Source organism: Notolabrus celidotus, unplaced genomic scaffold (genome assembly GCF_009762535.1).
Source record: "Notolabrus celidotus isolate fNotCel1 unplaced genomic scaffold, fNotCel1.pri scaffold_224_arrow_ctg1, whole genome shotgun sequence".
NCBI classification, from domain to species: Eukaryota; Metazoa; Chordata; class Actinopteri; order Labriformes; family Labridae; genus Notolabrus; species Notolabrus celidotus.
The window spans coordinates 1-19,110 of record NW_023260073.1 but is presented as its reverse complement, the minus strand read 5'-3'; the positions used below and the strand labels follow the sequence as shown (position 1 = coordinate 19,110).

At 43.9% G+C, this 19,110-nt stretch overlaps 1 long non-coding RNA gene across 1 annotated transcript; it reads right to left on the bottom strand.

Moving 5' to 3' along the window:
* Positions 1–1,089: 1,089 nt before the first annotated feature.
* LOC117809069 lies at positions 1,090–1,861 on the bottom strand. Its single transcript, XR_004630429.1, has 2 exons — positions 1,798–1,861; positions 1,090–1,391 (listed from the first exon to the last, which is right to left on the bottom strand). It is a non-coding gene; the product is annotated as an uncharacterized LOC117809069 (long non-coding RNA).
* Between the last annotated feature and the right edge of the window lie 17,249 nt (positions 1,862–19,110).

Below are 19,110 nucleotides of genomic sequence, written 5' to 3'. Positions count from 1 at the left end.
CCGGACAGCTGGAGTCATGTGACCGAGGTTTCCCCTTCTGTAATCCCTGAATCAAGGATTCTCCTCCTCCTCCTCTCCTCATCCATGTTGTCTTTCTGGTCCTCTGAAAACCTCTGACCTGTTGACTCCAGGCCTGGCTCCGCTCATCATGACTTTGGTTTGTTGTTGTAGTTAAGTGAAATACGATCTGGTGATAACACAGAGTGTTTTATTCTGAAAATTAACCGGATGTTTTCATTTGGTTTTGGTGAAACCTGACTTCCTGTCCCGCTCCATCTGCTCTGTTGATTGATGCGTCGTGCTCCGGCATCCGGCACAAATAGAAGTCTTGAGTATCTGATCCGGAGGACTCCGACCTGCCGGACTGGACTCTCTAACGGAGCAGATCCAGTGGAAGTTAACACATTGACTAGAATAGAAACTGTGACGGATCAGAGACGGACCGGACACAGATCTGTTAGAAGTTCGCCGTCTCTCCACTCCAGGAGGGACGGATCCAGCGAGGTACTGAGCCGCTTCAAATCCAGCTTCCCTCTTAGTTTGTCCTCAGTAGATCCTCCGGCCTGGTTCAGATAAAGATCTCTTCTGTCAGACTGACCTGAAAACAGACGACGTTCACTCAACATGGACTCAATAATTCACTCTGAGTTTTCACCGTGTTGCGTTGGGTCCACCAACAGGACCAGCTAACAGTAGAATATTGCATATTATTAAGGCATGATTTCTAATAAACTGAAAGCAGCATGAAATCCTTCGACTGATTGTGGGAACCTTCAGGAACGCGATCATTATCAGCAATTATGCAACATCATGCAACATTCTGAAACAACCGTGTGAGCGTGTTGATTTCCCCGATCAATCAGCATGCTGAAAAGAAGATGGAATATGGTGCAAGACAGTGTTATCATGCTGTTTCCAACGATCTGTCACAAGTCATCGCTCATGAAGTCCGGCGAGCGTCTCCACTAATGATGCACGGCGTCTGTTGTTTGTGTGCGGCGGTCTGCAGGACGGACGCTCGTGTGGTGGTTATTATGGTGTACGCAGAGGAAACGAGGTGCGCTGGAGTTTCAATAAGGAGACACAGAATGAGAATTTTAAGTATTAATGTCCAATTTATGATATCAGTGAGTGTGCCAGGAAGCGTGCAGCTCATTACAGGCTGCTAATGACTTAACTCTGTGCAAACAGGAAACCTGAAGTCCATCACATCAGGTTCAAATTCATGCTGAACAAAAACAGAGACAGCTTCAGACTTCATTCTGTCTGCAGCAGAGTCCGTCTTCAGTGTCCTCATATCATGTTCTCACATCTCCACCGTCGTCCTCCTCTTTCTGCTTCTGTTACTGCCTCAGAGAGAAGACCAGAGGTGGGATGACTTCGCCCCTGACCTGGCCATGAACAGCAGAAACACAGAGTCTCAACGAAACTCAATCCAGACCTTTTATTAAGGATCTAAAAACTCTCAGACTGACTCAGGTTAATGATTTAAAATCAGACTGCAGATCATCCCAGGTGAGAGGTGCAACATAAAGTCATACACTGTCTTTATTCTAATGATTAAAGACACATATATATATTATTCACTTTCTGTTTTCTTTTTATTTATTTATTAATGTATTGTTTTATTTGGCTGTATTTATTTTTAGTGTGTCATCTTAGTTTCTTTTACTGGTTTAATATTTCAGTGTTTGATTTGTCACAGTGTGGAGAAACACAGGAGGAGCACCTAAGATTCAGACTTAATAAAGCTGGTTTAATAATAAAAGAACAAAAGGAACAAACAAAACTACTGACATGTCTGAAGAACTAAATCCAAAATGCCACACAGAACAGAAGACAGACGAACAATGATCCAACCTGAGACAGGAGAAACAGAGGAACTAAACATACAGAGTGATTAACACAGGTGAGGACACAGGACACAGGTGAGACTGATCAGGGTGATCAACAGGGAGGGAAACACACAAGGACAGAGAGGAACTAACCTGGAGACCCAGGATCAGGACTACAAACCAGAGAACTCAAGAACCAGAAACACAAGAAAGAACAAGAGACATGATCAGTAAACACAGGAGAGACACAAAGAATCACTAACAGGATAAACACAGGAGGAACCACGGCATGAAACACAAGGAGGAACTGAACTACACATCCACTCATGACACTTTTATTATCATTTATTTTTAATCAATCAAGCTTTATTTATAAAGCACCTTTCATACAAATCAAATGCAACCAGAAGAGCTTTACAGAGACTGAAAACAAGAAGCAGAAATAAAACAATGACAGGACGTATTAGGGGAAGATAAGAAGAAGAATAAGAATAACATAAAATAAAATAGAGACTAATGCACATGAAAAAATTATATGTGTAATTAAAAAAAGTTAAAGCATCAAAATTAAGAATACAAATAGTTCAAATAGATTTAAAAAGGATAAGAGTTGAAAATAAAACTAAGGCTAAAAATATCAATAAAACTGAGAAGATAAATCAAATAAATAAATGAATAAATACATAAAAATAAAATAACAGTTAAAATTACTAAAATAATAAAGCAACATTTAAATCAATATTATAGTAAAAGGTAAGTAATAAAATTATTAAACCCTAAATAAAACATTTATTGGTTTGACATCTTATTTTTTCCTCAGTTTGTCAACAACTTATTATTATTATTATTATTATTATTATTATTATTATTATTATTGTTATTATTATTATTATTATTATTATTATTATTATTATTATTATTGTTATTATTATTATTATTATTATTATTATTATTATTATTATTGTTATTATTATTATTATTATTATTATTATTATTGTTATTATTATTATTATTATTATTATTATTATTATTATTATTATTGTTATTATTATTATTATTGTTATTATTGTTATTATTATTATTGTTATTATTATTATTATATTTATTATTATTATTATTATTATTATTATTATTATTATTATTATTATATTTATCATGTTTTAACCTTTCATAGTGATTGTAGGTTGGTTTGGGAGGGGGACTGTTTTTTATCTATTCTATTTTATTATTTTTATTTTTATGTACAGCACTGTGTTATCAAGTCCTTTACAAACAAAGTCTGATTGATTGATTGATTGATTGATTGATTGATTGATTGACATACCAACATATCTAAAGGCTTTCATCCCCTGGTTTTGAATTCTCTCCGTCTGGATTAAAAGCGACGAAAGGACTTCTGGAACGTCTTTGAAGACAAAGATGAGTGTTCCTGAATTTTACCCTGAATTTCTTTATCAATGAAGATATTCTGATGACCGAGCTCCCGCCTGACTTCCTGTCCTGTTGGATCTGAGCTGGTGTTTGTTGGACAAAGATGGAAATGAGTGGATTGTTAAATCTGGTGTGAATGATTATTGTCATCGCACACTGTCCCTGCTGAATCAAATCAAATATAAATAAATGTGAATAACCTGAAATCTGAAGTCGTATCGTTTCAACATGAAGCAGAAGGAAACACTCCAGAGATCATCATCACTAAACTAACAGGACATAAGATATAACAGGAACCAAGCTGTGAAGAAAAGTTCAGACCATGGCTGAAAAACCACATGAATAAAACCTCCAGGAATAATAAGACACACGAGAGAAACTCAGAGGTTCACATCAGATCAGAGTCTGATCTCTTCTTTGGGACGGGGAAACAGAAGCTAGTCCTCCTGAAGTCCTTCAGTTCACAGGCTCGTGGTCTTTGGAGGATCTGAGGAGTCTGTAACCGCAGCAGTTCTACGTGTGACGGGGTCAGCGACCTCTGACCCCCTGAGTGAGAGAAGCTGCTTGAACACAGTGATGATCACACACACGCCTCCTCCTCCTCGCCTCTCTGTCAGACTCATGCACGGCGGCGGCGGCGGCATCACTGTGACAACCTCGGCGCTGATATAACACAGAAACAGGCGTGACTCCTCGACGCCTGTTTACACGCAGTCTGACTCTGTGTCACTCGCGCCGCGGTCGCTGTGTTTCTCCCAGCGTTGGGATAAAAAGCTCTGATTGATTGGCTTCGGCTAACGTAGCGCGAGACAGAAAACACTCGCCATCTCTCAGCAACAATTACCCGTCCCTCCACGCCGGCTGTCAGCGCGCTAATTCATCTGTCATCATCCCACTTCTCCCAGTAGAATCGCTCTGACAGCGAGCCCAGTATCAGTCACACAGCATTACACTCCTGTTGGCTTTCATTAGCTCCATTTTGTCTTCCAGCAAGAGAGGCGCTCGCTCTGTTTTTACCCTTAAAACTTGGATTCCAGCCTGAACGCCGAGGAGGACACGGGCTCATGTAAATTAGAAAACTTCACCCCTCTTGGATCCACCGAGCTCTCAGGAGAACTTCAGGACCCGGCTTTCTGACAACGTGACGCCAATTTGCAGGAAGATCTGAACCCTCCCGTCCAGATAAGACGCAGCGATGATGTCTCATTCCAGCTGATGTAACCGGTCGTGTCTATCTGCAGGAAGGACGCCACAACCACGCTGCAAGGACCCGTATACGCACAACACCAAACAGAAGGTCACCGTCTGTAACGTCAGTGCATGTTTGTTTTGTCCTATCATGTGACGTTCACGTAGATTAACACATCCAGGAACCTTTGGAAGAACTATGCACATCACCACAGAAGGAACCAGGGTCTAAATGTAGTTCCTGGGTAGTTTATCTCCCCTTGAAAAGCTACTGGTCCAGGAACTTTGGGGGCGGGGTCTACGATGCTGAACGTTTCTGATTGGTAGAGTACCCACAGTGTTTTTATCACACACCCCTGTGATCCACTTGGTTTAATACCTCCTGAACATCGGTCTTCTCTGAGCCTGATGGTGTGACTGCATCTCTGTCAGCTCCCGGTGTTCCAGTCTGAAGAGTGACCCTGTAAACTGGAGACCTTCAGCTGAACGTGTCAGTGTTTGTGGAGTTTACAACAGCTGTTGAAACACAGAAGGAGTCCTCAGGAATGCATCCTAGTTTAGTTTTTATCCTCCAAATATCCTCATCAGATATTTAATGATCGTCTAAAGACGTTTGTGAGGGATGCATCCGGCTGAGAGTCTCCAGTTAACAGGGTCGCTGTTTAAACTGGAACACCGGTCCATCTCTGATGAGGCTTTATAAAGCTGTATAATGTTTTGGATGTTTTCAATCCGCTTTGTCATGAGCTCTTGTCTCTTTCAAACGTTGATTCAAGAATCAATAAAGCACGATCAAAAACAGCTCAAGAGTAATCTCCTTCATGCTAACATGCTAACATGCTAACTGTGGTGTCACTCATGACTCTGCTGGCCCGTCCGTCTCCTTCTATGGCGTCATCTTTGTTGCACGGCCTTCCTCTCTTTGTCACTGCCCTCTACTGGTCTGGAGGTGTAGTGCGATTACTTTCATTGCTTCTCCACACGTCCCTGTCCTGATTTGCATAATCTCCACAGGACTTCAGGCGGACAACACTGGGCCACAGGAAACATTTAGTTCCTGGTACCTCTATTATAAACGCACCTAATGATGGCGGGATGGGTTTACCTGATGAAGAAGGATCCAGACTGTGCTCTCACCTGGTAAGATGGATCTCACACAGCTTGAGCAGAACATACTTGGATCGACTCTTTGTGCTGCAGCAGTATGAGGCGGGGCGTCGGACCGTCAACACGTTCAACGTTAACTTGAAACAGAATGAACAGATCAGCTGTTATCCAAGTTTACTTCTTAGTACTGGACTGTAGAGCCCTTCAAAGCTGGCGTTAGCATATGAGTGTCTCCATATTCTCCAGCGTCGTCTCATCAGCCAGGCTGTGGTGTTTGAAAACTTTAAGATGTGCAGCTCCTACATGAACTCTAAGTAGAGATTTAAGCACAAAGAACTAACTGTGTTAGTTTTTAAACTTGGAGCCAACAAGGACACAGATTCTTAAAGTACAGGATCTGTCTGTTGGAGATCTGCTGCAGAATCAATGTGACAGAAAACTAAAGATGTGTTTCTACTTTAATTCTGCTGAAAGTTTCCAAACCTGTCAGACACATCAGACGTGATGTTTGGAGAGGATTCAAAGTGAAGGCTTCTTCAGGTTGGAGAGAAACGGGGGAGAAAGATGGGTTGAGTTCGTTTTTAAGAGATCAGAAACATTTCTTTCACGGCGGTCCGCTGGCGGTTCTCAGTCCTTTTCTTGGTCAAGTGTTTCCATTATTTCGTCCACCCCCCCTGGATCCCTCAGCGGTCTCTGGGGGGAGCATTTCCAGAGAGGATGATGGGAGTTTCTGACAGCTCGTCTCCTTCCTCCTGCATGACTTAGCAGGGCCCAGCGGAGCGTTACCACATCCGATTCCCTCTGTGGCAGCTGAAGAGCAGGGCGGCGAGGGGAGGGCGGGGCGGGGAGGTCTCTGGGGGGCAGAGGTCATCCCTAGGGGCCGAAGACTTCTCCTCACCCTCATCCTCACGCTGTCTATCAAACTGGTCCTGGTCAGATGAGAAGACAACCTGAACTCTTCTGGTTTTGGTGGTTTGGTAGTTTCAGATCTCTTCTGTCTTTGAGTCCGTCCTGTTTGAAACACGTCGTCGGTCGTGAAGTGAACGTCTTCTTCCTCTGCTCGGCGTGGAGGAACTTCTCTGGCCCGCATGGAGCTCAGGAACGAACTCTTCACCACATGTGACGACGGCGTCGACTGTAATGAGCCTGAGCTTCCTATTTCTGGTTCTGCTTCTCTCCAGCTGTGTCCAAACGTCCCGGGGGGATCTTCATCCCTGATTTAATAACTCTGAGGCTCACAGCGGAGAGTAAAACCAGAGCTGCTGATAAGAAGGACTTCACTGTGAGACAAAGCAGCAGGTGAACTGATACTTCCATTAAAGACAGAAGGAGCTCCAGTGTTTCTGAATCAGCTTCTCTCTCCTCTGAACAAAAACAAGCTGTTACACTTCTCAGGCCGTCGTCTGAAGCTCATCTGACGGCTCTCTGCAGCGTCAGACATCAGGGCTTATTATGAAACAGGAATACTATTCAACACTCTGAAATATCATCCAGGACTAAAGACAACCAACAAGATATATGAATTTAAAACAACCCTCACTGACATAATGAAGTCAATAATCCACGACGCATGAAGGGATGAATGTTGATTAATGAATCAAAGATGAACATGCAGCTGAGGGCCGTGATGGTGGGAGGATTTCTGGGCTCTGGTTTGTGTCCTTCTATTCAAGGAAATCTGAATACATTAGCATGAAGAAAAGGAGACTTTGAGATCAGAATGAAACAATAAGTCACAATAAGTCACGGTGAGAGCAGCAGAGAGGTGGGAGTCAGTGGGAGTGAGGTGGATGGTCATCTTGAGATAGAGGTGAAGCTAAAGAGGGTAAAGTTCAGGGTGATAATGTGTGAAGTGCAGAGACGGTTCATTCAGTCTGCAGTCAGAGGATCAAACTGAAGAAGCACAAAGCTAGGAGGCAAAATGTGAACATGTTGACAACCAGGCTGAGACAGAAACCTGCAGTTCCTTCAGTGGCCACTTGAGGCTGTCTCTAAACCGAGTCGTTCTCCCCAGAGCGCTGTGTTAAAACCAGACGTTCCTGAAGCGCTGTTTGGAAGCCGATTGTTGGCGGGCGCCATTTTAGAAATGCTGAACTCAACCTAACGTCTGTGGAGCTGGTGTGAAGTAAAGAGGCGGGCCTTCAGCCTTTTCACCAAGCCGCAACGTCCGGTCTCAAAATATGAAGCCTATGTGGAAGTGTTATAAACTGCAGTACCTCAAGCGTCCACTAGAGGCTGGCTGCAGGAACACAGGAAACCACATACACACCCATTCAAAGAGACTTTAAATAAACATGTTTACAGCCTGGTTCATAAAACAGTTTAGGTCTGAAGAGCTCAGCAGGTGACCCCTAAATATTTTTGGGTGTTTTTTATTAATTAATTCTCTGATTAATGAAAATTCTAGAATTCAGAATTCTGTCTTTAATCTCAGAATTTGACTCCTCCACATGTTTGTTGTTTTCTTCATCCCTCCATCAGTGTAGTTGTTGTTCTGTGGCCCTCATCCCGTCTCCTAGTCTTGAGACTCGATCTCTTGTATAAACTTTTTTCCAGCAGCCTCATAAAACCCTCTCAGCCTGGAGTCAGCCCTCATCACTCCTTCAACACCTCCTTATGATCCAAGGACTCGGAGGACTCGGAGGACTCGGAGGACTCGGAGGACTCGGAGGACTCGGAGGACTCGGAGGACTCGGAGGACTCGTCCAATCTTTCAAAACGTCTGAGACATGGATTCAAAACAAAAAGCTCACCTCTCCGTGCTCTTTATCAGACGCTCAGATAATCACCGTGCAGAGAGAGTTCTGTGAGAACAAAGGTGTCTCATCACTGCCAGAGATAAACTCTGAAGGAGCTTTTAAAGGCCTGGAATCAGCCGGGATCTTCACGCCGGCCGGTCGAGCACAAAGCGAACACGGCGCTCTGTTCCATCCTGCAGATAATGACAGTGGTGCTCAGGAGGAAATTAAATGTCAAGCGCCTGCCTTTGATTTCTGTTAAATGGAGCGCTAATTACAGTCAGAAGCTGCAGAATCCAACCACTGTCCCCGTCTGTCACTGCCTCCCTCTGTGTTCGGACCACAGAGATAAAAGAAGAAGAGCACTTCTCTCTCCATCACCTCCTCCTCCTCCTCCTCCTCCTCTTCCTCCTCCTCCCCACGGATCACTCTCAGGATTCATTTGATGAGTAATCGTCGCCGCTCTGTATCACTGTGCCGCCGTCGAGGCTGGAAAGGTAAGATTTACACCTGCAGTGAGTCAACAAAGCTCTGGAAATAGTTTAAGAGTCAGTCAATAAAACATCCAGCATGTGTCGGTGAGTCATCGGGACACAACCACGTCTCTGAAAGAGACTCTCCTGAAACCTACCTCATCTGATTTACCCTGCAGCGTCATCATTCATTAATTATGAGTCAGGTTTAATGATCTCATGTTGGCAGTGAAGACTTAGACTCTGTGATTGTTTTCATGTTAAAGTAAAAGTCCTCTCTGAGATCACTCGTTCACTAACACAGGGATCTGTGACGGTGCATGGACCAGGTCTTTCACAGCTCCTGCAGGATTTAGAAGTCTAGACTGATGCACGATACCATACCATACCATACCATACCATGCCATGCCATACCATACCATACCATGCCATGCCATACCATACCATACCATACCATACCATGCCATACCATACCATACCATACCATACCATACCATGCCATACCATACCATACCATACCATGCCATGCCATACCATACCATACCATACCATGCCATACCATACCATGCCATGCCATGCCATACCATACCATACCATACCATGCCATACCATGCCATACCATACCATACCATACCATACCATACCACGCCATACCATACCATACCATACCATACCATACCATACCATGCCATACCATACCATGCCATACCATACCATACCATACCATGCCATACCATACCATGCCATACCATACCATACCATACCATACCATGCCATACCATACCATGCCATACCATACCATACCATGCCATGCTATACCATACCATGCCATGCCATACCATACCATACCATACCATACCATACCATACCATGCCATACCATACCATACCATGCCATACCATACCATACCATACCATACCATGCCATACCATGCCATACCATACCATACCATACCATACCATGCCATACCATACCATGCCATACCATACCATACCATACCACGCCATACCATACCATACCATGCCATACCATACCATACCATACCACGCCATACCATACCATACCATGCCATACCATAGCATACCACGCCATACCATACCATACCATGCCATACCATACCATACCATACCACGCCATACCATACCATGCCATACCATACCATACCATACCATGCCATGCCATGCCATACCATGCCATACCATACCATGCCATACCATACCATACCATGCCATGCCATGCCATACCATACCATACCATACCATACCATGCCATACCATACCATACCATGCCATGCCATGCCATACCATACCATACCATACCATACCATACCATGCCATGCCATACCATACCATACCATACCATGCCATACCATACCATACCATACCATACCATACCATGCCATACCATACCATACCACGCCATACCATACCATACCATACCATGCCATGCCATACCATACCATGCCATGCCATGCCACCCCACGCCACGCCACGCCACGCCACGCCACGCCACGCCACGCCATGCCATACGTGTGTTTCAAAGAATAAAAGTAGAGTTAAGCATCAGAAAAACTCTCACATATACAGAGTTAATAATAAAAAGGTAAAGATAAAGTCTGAGATAAACAGAAGCACTAAAGATAGTGATAAAAATGAGTCATTAAATAATGAAGGTGATAAGTTAAACATTAAGAAACATCAAAAGTATTCAATGAAATAATAAAAGTGTATTAAACAGACTTACATAAAGATTCTGATTTATTACTCACTATTTTTGAAGTTATTAAACAAGTCAGTCATGTCCTTATTTGGGCAAAACTCATAATCTTGATATCTTCTGATCCGTCATGTTGGTAAAAACATTTGTATTCCTGATAGAGAGATGAGCTCTTCAGACCTGAACTGTGTTTTATGAACCAGGCTGTAAACATGTTTATGTAAAGATCGCCTCTTTGAATGGGTGTGTATGTGGTTTCCTGTGTTTCTGCAGCCAGCCTCTAGTGGACGCTTAAGGAACTGCAGTTTTTAACACTTCTGCATGGGCTTCATATTTTAAGACCAGAGGTTGTTTCTATCATCCTCTAACTTTAGCATGAAGTAATCCGTCTCTGCCACGTGACAACCTTCAGTCTCAAACTATGAAGCCCACGCAGAGGTGTTAAAACTTCAGTTCCACACTGTCGGGGGGAATTTATTATAACTCAGTATATCTGAAGATATTAAACTGACGAGTTTTGCCCAAATAAGGGCGTGGCTGACTTTACTGACAGGCGATAACCCTGTAGCTGTTAGCGAGGAGACTAAAGCCCCGCCTCTTTATCTCACACTAGCTCCACAGACGTTAGGTTGTTGGCGCCTCTTGGTCAGGTCATGTTTGTAACCTGTTTTTTTACCTGGTAAAATAAAGGTCTAACTACGTCTATTTATTATCCAGGCTGTGTTTTACACCCGTACTGATCGTATTCTGAGAGACGTTTCGTGCATGTTAGCCACTCACACTTTAAAGCAACATGCCGGCGTCAAACAGCTCATCGAATGAGACGAGGGTCAGTTTGGACATTTAAATAATCTTGACAGGTAAACAAGTTCACCATGATCTCTCAAACTAAACAAGCAGCTTCTTGTCTTCTCCTCTTCATCACCCCTAATCGTATAAATTAGCTCTTGACGCTCGACCTCCATCTTCTTTATCATGTTGAGCTTTTTGTCACAGTTTGGCAACCAAAGGAAAGAGAAAGACCTCCCACAGCTGGTTCTGTTGAATGATCTGGAGCCAAACAAGAGGAACAAGGAAACCAGGTCCTTCATGGAGCAGGTTTTTGACCCCTCAGACCTGAAACCTCTGATGAAGCCCTCTATCCTCCTCTCTCTGTCTCCAGCTCTCCTGCTGCTCCTCTCCTCCTGCCTCTACAGATCTTTGTTTTACCCTCCATGTTATTGGCTGTGTGTGTTTTTCTCTCTGTGTTATTGGCTGTGTGTGTTTTTCTCTCTGTGTTATTGGCTGTGTGTGTTTTTCTGTGTGTGTGTGTGTGTGTTTGTGAAATTGCCTTTGATTACAGAGCTTCATTACGTTTCATTACAGCAGCTGCGGCTCTCTACAGTACATTAAAAACTCAAGCAGCCTAAACTTTTAAGGATGTGGGATATTAGCACTGACTGCCGTCTCCACATCTCCATTCACAACTTGTTTTTATTGTTTTTATTGTCAATTACAGAGCGCTCTCTGTGTGTTACTTACAGCTTTATGGCGCTTTTAAAGCTCCGTGTCGGTGCGGTCGCCCATGAATTATGGGTCTAATATCGGAGGGATTTTCAGAGTTCTCTTCAGAGAGCAGTTTCAATCATTCCTCAGCCGCTGTGTCATCACATGCAACAGTGAAATTACAGTTACACACCATCACAGTAACATATGAGTGTTTCTCCATGTGAACACTCCCTGTGACCCGGTGTCGCTTTAATCTAAACTGAGGGTGTGGAGAAACCCTGTGAGTCACGTCCCCGTCCACATCTGAAAACTGGAACCGGTTAAACGGTCTCACGTGGGATTTAGTGCCGAGTCACACCACAGAGCGGCGCTGGAGGCTTGGTGACTCAGGGTCTGGTGTCAGTGGCTCACGGCGGCTCGGGAGTCTCCACCACAGCTCGATGGTTAGGGATTAAAGAAGGTGGACTTGTGGAGAGCGAAGGGAGCGACGTGATTCGTCAGATTGCCATACAAGCACCCTCTGGTGAACATCTGTGACGGTTTCTCTTTGACTCATCTTATTATAAAACAGATATCTGCATGTGAACTCTGCAGTCAGCCCCTGCTGCACCGTGACCCGGTCTACATGTCCATGCTGGCTCACTTTGAGGCCGGATCCTGCTGCGCACCCTTTCTATAAGAGGGCATATCTGCAGACTGCGCATCATTCAAAGCATCGTGACGTCAAACACAGGATTCAGCCGTGAGAATTGAAGTGTTAAAAACTGCAGTTCCTGGAGTGTCCACTAGAGGCTGGCTGTGGAAGTACCAGGAACCACATATACACCCATTCAAAGAGCTGATCTTTACAGCAGAAAGCTCTTCATTCATATTATTTTCTACATTTGTTACTGTCAGCTAACCAACATGTTTTTGACATTCTAGTTTTCATTTGTTCTTAAGTTTTCATTTGTTCTTAAGTTTTCATTTGTTCTTAATTTTTCATTTGTTCTTAAGTTTTCATTTGTTCTTAAGTTTTCATTTGTTCTTAAGTTTTCATTTGTTCTTAAGTTTTCATTTGTTCTTAAGTTTTCATTTGTTCTTAAGTTTCTCGTTAACGATGATAACCTTGCCTTGGAGTTAACCCTTCAGATTCTGCCTCCTTGCTTCTTTTGAGACCTTTAAATCTTCCCTTTGTCTCTTATTTGGACTTCTTTCTTCTTCTTCTTTCACCTCTTCATGTATTTATTCTTCTGTTTTTGGTGACAGAGGATTAAACCGAACTCCTTCTGTGTTTCCTTCACTGAAGGTTCAACACTGTTAACTGTTCATTGAAGACTACCTCAATAAAAAACAGACTGTCCCTTTAATTCATCAGAAAGACAAAGTTAAATCATTACCGCAGCTCGTTTGGATCACGCCGTAAAAAAAAGTTTTGACATTAACATTTAAATCGTGGAGGACGAGACCATCACCACGACGCCACTCTTTCTGACTGTCAGCTTTCCAAACACACACACACACACACACACACACACACACACACACACACACACACACACAGACACACACTGACACGATCCAGTAATCCCTCAACCTGAGACACCCTCACTGTTCTCAGAAATGTCCTCACAGTTTCACTAAACATCGAATCCTCACACATGTGCTCTCTCTTAAGGTCTGAGTATCGATCCTCACAGAGATAAAGAGCACACACACACACACACACACACACACACACACACACACACACACACACACACACACTGGGCTGTCAGATCAGCTCTCTCACAGGAAACCCTCCTGGGAAAGATGGTGTGCCAACTGTACGAAACACACACAAGTATAAATAAATAAATACACACCTCTGTTCCTCTTCATCATCATTCAACTTTGAAGCTCTCCTGGCTCAACGCAGACCCACTTCTGAAGCAGAGTTACACACCACTGCATATTTAAAACTAACAGTATATAAAGCAACATTTAAAGAGACAGTCACACTGAACGTGAGGAGAGTCAGTGAGAGGTTTCATCGTCCTCTTCATCGATTATCTGTCAATACAAAGACTGATTAGTAACGACCTGCTTAGCTTTGGATGGCAGCCACGTTCTGGAAACCTGAAGGACCTGCAGTCCAGGACCTGATTCAGAACGACGGCTGATATCGATAACGTTTAAAGTTTAACATCATCTCCAGAGTGAGAACTCACAGCAGGTCATGAAAGAGTCACAGAACCAGAGTCCTCCGGATCAGAGACACAAGACACCCCGGAGCACGACGCATCAATCTCAACAGAGCAGATGGAGCGGGACAGGAAGTCAGGTTTCACCAAAACAAAATGAAAACATCCGGTTAATTTTCAGAATAAAACACTCTGTGTTATCACCAGATCGTATTTCACTTAACTACAACAACAAACCAAAGTCATGATGAGCGGAGCCAGGCCTGGAGTCAACAGGTCAGAGGTTTTCAGAGGACCAGAAAGACAACATGGATGAGGAGAGGAGGAGGAGGAGGATCCTTGATTCAGGGATTACAGAAGGGGAAACCTCGGTCACATGACTCCAGCTGTCTGGAGGTCCTGCTCTGTGGGACCAGTCCTGGTGGAAGTCCGATGTGATGATTGATAATGATCGTCTTTTTAAAACTAATGAAATGTTGAGGATACGCTTATACGGCATACCATGTAGCTACTTGGTTCTCAGTCGGGGGCAGCAGTTGTTCTTTACGCCGGTTGTTCCTGTTAAACGAAGAAGCAGCAAAAGAAGAAGACTCCAGCTAGCCAGCAGCGTGTGGCTACTCATGTTTCCTCACCAGTTTGGAAGTTTTTATGATTCATGAAAAGATGTGGTGTTTGTGGACACTTCAATATGCAGGAAATGGTTGGAAAGGTTGCACCTTCTATGTGTTACAGCTAAAATGACTGCGAAGAGATGCTCCACAGTTCAGGATGAGAAAATGAAGAGAGGGCAGAGGGACTCATCTCTCGGTTCATGCTAGCAGCTAGCAAGCTCTTACACACTCAGCCATCCGTCGGGTATCAATCAAAGATGTCGGCATCTACAATGTCAGAATGAAACAATGTCAGAATGATTTTATCCATCCTGCTTTCACTCATAGAATAAATCATTTATCACAATTAAAGGCCCAAACTGTGTTTCCAGTTATAACTGAATGTTAGCCAGTTCAAACTGGTTCAGATGAGCTCCTGCATGTTCATACCTCTTTATCAAACAAACTGGAACCTTGAAACACAGAGAAGAGCTTACTAGTTCAAGTTTCAAGTCTTCTTTGAAGGATAATAATGTTGATTTTTAGTTTAAGTAGATATAGACCTCAGAGGACGACATGCCTCAGGGCTCTGCGACCGGAGATTGGCAGCTTGTTTCCACAGTCGTTCAAATACGATCGATTTCTGTCCCTAAAAATATGTTTGTGTGTAAAACAGAGAGACACACAGAGACGTGCACCGAGGCCGAACCCTTCACATAGAGCCTTATACGATGACAGAGATCAGCTCGACGTGGTTTTGAAAAGAGCAGCGGAGAAGAAGCTTGATGACCGGAAGAAAAGCGCTCCCAGTCTGAGCGACGAGGCTGCAGCTCCCAGGAGAGCTGACATATCGTATCCCCTCACGGCACGTCGGTCTCCGGTCTGAGACCAGCACTGAGACCAGCACTGAGACCAGCACTGAGACCAGCATCAGACACAGACATCAGGGAGGTTTGGGAGGATTTGGGTTTTAATAAAACATCACAGATGAGATGAACAGCTGGAGGATGTGAGTTGTGGCGTCCTGGGTGAAAGGAATAATGGCCTGTTGGTGGATTTGTGGATGGATCCCATGAAAAGCTTCAACGCTTGCAGGATGAAGCAGGAGATCACAGTTAACAGAGGACGTTTATATCACTGAGTTTATTTAAGAAGACTCAGATCCATTAAAGTCCCAGATTAGGAAACAGTTGGAGCAGATATAAAGACACATCTCTGTCTTTGTGTCTCCTCTGACGTCCGTCTGTGTGTGTCAGTCCTGTGGATTGACAGACTGACACCTGCTGTATCATCATCGCATGTTGGTGTCAAACTGTCTGTCTTCCCACACAATACATCTCTCCAACAACTGAAGCTTTGTTTCAGCAGCTCCCCGTCTCTCCCACGCAGCCTCTCACACTGAAGGAAAAACAAAAGACCACGCTGAAACTCCCAAGCACCTCCGCCACCGCCGCCGCCGCCACGGTGTTTCATTCCAGTCGCCAAATGAGTCAACAACGGGTTTCTGTGTTTGTGGAGTCGGAATCAGAAGATCTGCAAACATCATTATCACTTACAGGAAGGAGACGACGTGTAAACTCATCTCTCAGTGATCAGAAGAATCTGAAGGAGCTGACAGCAGAGAGAGAGAAGACGGGGAAAGACGGGGACGATGTGGAAAAGGAGAAGAGGAACCAAATGAAGAGATGAAGGGAAAGATGGAGTGAAGATACAAAGTAACAGAAAAATACACGGATGAAAAAGGACAAGCATTTAGAAATACGTATTTAATCATGTCCTAAATCTTTTCTGGAGATTCATGTACGAATATGTCCGAGGCATTACATCCCTTCATATGATAACAATAAAAAGGTCTGGACACATCCCTGACGAGGACTGAGGTTTGGATTGGACAAACACACTGGAAGAAAAAATAAATTCAATTTAAAATAATCTGTAACGTGGCTACCTTCAAATGTTAAGTTCAGCAAGCCAAGAAATGTAAGTTGTTTCCACTTTAGTCTGAGTTCCTTTATTAGTCGGGCTGACAAAGACAGAGCTGGTAAATTATTCAACTTCAAACTTTAAGTTGAATCCACAAACCTTTTTAGTGACAAACCTAAATCTGAAACAACATGAAAAAACAATTTAGATCAACATGTCTCTGCAGGTTTACTGAGCTGTAAAAACATGAACATGTAACTTGCCTGAAATAAACATCTTGTTGGATGAATTTATAATTTATACTTCTGCAAACACGTCTGAAATGTTAACTCAACAAAGAGTTTTATTGAATCAACTTATCCTTTTAAGGCAGCAGGTCACTTTGTTCCTGTTCATCTTGTAACATTACGTTAATTAAACAAACAAGTACTTCTTCTTAAAAGAACCTAAGCCTCAATTTTCAAAATATACTACATAAAAATGATTCCTCAACATGGGACATTCAAAATACTTTATTCAATGTCAAACTGACCATAGCTTTTTGTATGAACTTACCTTGGCATCAGAATGGCATCATGAAGAATGGATTAATATGGAAACTATGTTTAATATTGATCTAGAAGTAAAAACTTAGCTGCAGAATAACAGAGGAGTGCTCTCACTATATCAGAACTATGTGGATAAAAACAGAAACTAAGTCTACAGATATCACACATTGAACATTTCTCTCTTTGGTAAACACTTAGCTTCAGCACGCAGAGAAGTATTCAAACATTGATCCAAACCGAGTGTCTCTTGCAGCACATGGCGTGGTCTAACCGTAGACCTTTCTGGAGTCCCTGAGCTCCCTTGTCTCGTAGGTTCCTCTGAGCTGCCGTAGACGTCCTCCTGATACGGACGTGCTGGACTCGTCTCTCCACTATCATCTCTCTCTCTCTTCATCTCCCTCTATCCCTCTCTCCAACACGGTCTCAGCAGATGTGTGTCTAACATGAGTCTGGTCCTGCTGGAGGTTTCTGCCTGTTAAAGGAAGTTTGTCCTCTCCACTGTAACTAGCTAAATACTGTGAGGTGTAATGCTCATGGTGGATTAAGGTGGGGTCAGACTGAGTCTGATCCTGTCTTGGTGTTGGGTCTCTGTTCATAATCTGACATAGAGTGGTCTAGACCGGCTCTGTTTGTAAAAGAGTCTTGAGATAATGTTTGTTGTGATTTGGTGCGATACAAATAAAGGTTGATTGTAAAGGTTGGTCCCTCCAGTGACTATAAGGGGTTTCCTGTGCATGTTTGCAGGGGCCATACTTACATCTAGTTGTACCAACAAGGACATCCATGTTACCTGAACTAGGACAGGAAGTTAGAAAAACAACAGAGAGAGAAAGGTTTGGTCACTCCTCTAACTTTAAAGAGCCGTCTGAAGTTAGAGGAGAGCAGATTTACTCCCCATGAAGGAAAGGTTTGTGTTGTTGTTGTTTCATGAAGTAAACCTGATGTAAAAGGAGCTCCATGCAGGTTTTATGACCTGTTGGTGAGGTTTACACCTCTCTGTCACGTCCTCTTAGCTGCTGTCGTTTAAAGCCGGGGCCGGGTCTCCCTGCAGGCTGGAATAAAGTGGATCTGCTCGTATCTTATCTGCTGCAGCGTGAAGTGTGAGCTGATAGATTCATGATAAAAACACTCCGGGATCAGACCAGCGGTCACATCTGCGGCTCCTGATGGGAGTCTGAGTCCTCCTCGGTGGGAGGAGGGATGCAGGGAGGATTAAGATGCCGCCTCGGGGGGTGAGAATATCTTCCTGCTGCGCTCTTAAGTGCTCGGCTCGACGCCGGCCGGTCATGAATTAGTGTCACTTTCACCAAGCGTTCACCAGCTCCCTGTCTGGAGGCTTCCTATGAGAGCCCCTCTTGGTGGCTGCTCCCTGTCAAATTCAAATCCACATTTGTTATTACCGCGCCACGCTCATCGGGTCGACCGCGGGGAAGGGTTCGCCGCGCTAATCCAAAGAAGACGCCGCGTTGAGTTTGCTGTTAATGGAATTACACCGGACGTGATAAGAGGCTCGGTCAGGGGAGCGCTCTTATCATCGCCATCCCCGGGACACAAACTTAATGGAAAACATGCCATCTTCTTCTTCTGCTACTTCTTAATGACAGGGCGGCGTTAGTGCGGCGTGACAGTGAAACAACACGCGCCGAGTGGACTCACAGTCCTGCAGGAGCCGGATTAAATGCACTCCAGGCCAAAATCAATCTGCACTGTTTACAACCGCTGTCGGCCTGATGACGAGCCCACGCCAAGATCACATGCTGGTCGGGCGGCGTCAAGAATCAGGAGGGGAAGCCTGGACCAGGGAGCGGCCGCACGGCTGCAGCAGAGATATATCAGAGCAGACAGGAACATGAGAGGAGGAGGAGAGGAGGAGGATGGAGGAGGAGAAGGAGGAGAGGAGGAAGATGGAGA